This window comes from Scylla paramamosain, chromosome 24, assembly GCF_035594125.1.
Source record: "Scylla paramamosain isolate STU-SP2022 chromosome 24, ASM3559412v1, whole genome shotgun sequence".
Taxonomy (NCBI): domain Eukaryota; kingdom Metazoa; phylum Arthropoda; class Malacostraca; order Decapoda; family Portunidae; genus Scylla; species Scylla paramamosain.
The window spans coordinates 12333328-12335827 of NC_087174.1; positions in this window are offsets into that span (position 1 = coordinate 12333328).

Genomic DNA, 2500 nt, shown 5'->3' on the forward strand with positions numbered 1-2500 from the left:
GGTGGGCGTCAGACAGCGGCACGGTGTGGTGCTCAGCCTGTTTTACATAACAACGGAGGCAGTGAGTGGCGTGGTGGCGTGGTGGTGTGGTGGGGTGGTCATGCGTGGGCGCATGACGTTTTGGCGAGGGAGCGTGGTGGGGTGTGTTGGAGTGGGGGCGTGGTGGCAAGTTGGCGTGGGGACGTTGGGGCGTGGTGGGATGGCGCTGTGGCGTGGTGGCGTGGCGGCGGCCTTCCTGCCCGGCCTATGAGTGCCCCTTGTACTCATCTGCCTCATCGGAGGCAATGCGCAGCCCGCAACGCCCCACACAGCGCCGGCACGTAACTCAGTCGCGAGGCCTTTGTTGAGGTTCATAGGACGCGAGGCTTGTTGTGCAACACACACAAACACACACACACACACACACACACACACACACACACACACACACACACACACACACACACACACACACACACACACACACACAGGCCAGGGCACATCTGCGATCATGGCGATGCTGGTGCGACACAACGAACCGTCTCTTATCGGGCCACGCCAGCCGCGCCGCGCCTCCTGCCTGACGCCACGGGGATCTGGTCAGGGCTGGCTGGGCACGTCCGCGCCTCGACACCCTCCCGTTTCTTGCTCACTCTGCATGAACCTTAAATGAAGCCCATCAGATAACCGACGCTCTCACTCGTCCACCTGATCCTCTCCATCTGGCGTGGCTGAAGGGACAACCTGCTGGCTGGATCCCAATTAAAGGCTAACAGACTCATCCAATACTGATGGCGCGCCGCGGTCACTCGGGAACACGACGGAGGGTGAGCCTTCTCAACCTCCCCGTCAGATGAGCTACACGGGTGAACGACGATGCGGTTTTTTGCTTTTTACATGAAAGGGAGGCTGACCAAGGGACGCAAAAAGTAAACAAAGAAAAGCTTGATAAAATTGCCGCTCCCAGAGAGAGAGAGAGAGAGAGAGAGAGAGAGAGAGAGAGAGAGAGAGAGAGAGAGAGAGAGAGAGAGAGAGAGAGAGAGAGAGTCCTGAGAAGATTGCTCAGTTAGTCCTGATATTCCTCTTTTAACCTCTTGACTCTTGTTATTCTTCATTAGGACTCGCAGCAATGCAGAAAAAAATGTTTGCTTGGACTAAGTAAAGGAAGACAATATGATTATTTTTCTGACAAATAATTTAGGAGACTGTACCTCTAAACTGCCTAAAAAGTTCAGGTGATTATGAGGAACAAATCAAGCAGTGAAGAGTAAAGGACAGAGTCAAAGAAGGAAATATGACTTTTTTCCCAACAAACTATTTAAGGCACTGCTGTAGCACAAATGTCTAAAGCGTCTAGTGATACAAAAAAAAAAAAATCTAGTAATGAAGGAGTTAAGGGAAATTCGTTGACCAGTGGATCTTGTTTTCTGTAATACATTTCGAAGATCAGAGAGAAGATTTGCAGCCACTATATACTTAAGAGCCTTCCATTAGACAACATATTCAAAAGTTTTACACAGGAAATAGGGAGAAGTCTTTCACTACACTGTCCTTTCTCTCATGCTAGTGGTCAGTGCAGGGTAGTGAATGGAGCAGCCTAGCAAAAAATATGGGAGTCTGTTGCTGCTTATATTCCTTTGTAAACCTTTGAAATTCCTTAAAATGAAAGCTACAGGTCGGCAGCTCAAATTATTCTACTGATTAACTTGTTTAGAAACTGACTGATCATAACAAACTTCAATTAAAATGGATAAACAGTGACAGATGGCTTCACTTATTCTTTATGTCTCTCCCCTTCTCCTATTTCTTCAACGCCTCCTCCTCCTCCTCCTCCTCCTCCTCCTCCTCCTCCTCCTCCTGCTGCTTTCTCTGCATTCAAGAAATCGCGCCCCGTCTCCCAGTCCTCAAATTCCATCATGTTCTGTCTAAAAGTAAGACCTGAAGATGCACGCTTGACTACTTCTGACGTATGTGAGAGAGAGAGAGAGAGAGAGAGAGAGAGAGAGAGAGAGAGAGAGAGAGAGAGAGAGAGAGAGAGAGAGAGAGAGAGAGAGAGAGAGAGAGAGAGAGAGAGAGACCTTGGTAATAATGTTAACCATCATAATAATTTATATACAAGTGTATGCACGTTGTTGTTTTTTTTTCTTTTTACTGACGCGACACAAACTCAATGTCGCGTTAAATATCTTTTTTGTCTTACATGCGGACAGACAAGCAGGTTCTCTCTCTCTCTCTCTCTCTCTCTCTCTCTCTCTCTCTCTCTCTCTCTGGGCGGCGTGAAGCTCTCAATTAAGCGCCATAACTCGCGCATCGCGGCCGTTAGTCTCGCTGGGCGGGTAGCTTCTCGGCCCTGCCCCAGGACAGGAGTGCCCGCGCGGCCCATCTGGAGACGAGAGGCGGCTCAGCGTGGTGACGGATGGCCGCGGTGGGCTCATGCAGAGGGCGAGGTGGTGACCTGATTAACTCCGGTGTTGGTCACGAGGCCGCCGTGGCGTCACCAGCTGCTGGGGGAAGGTGAGGC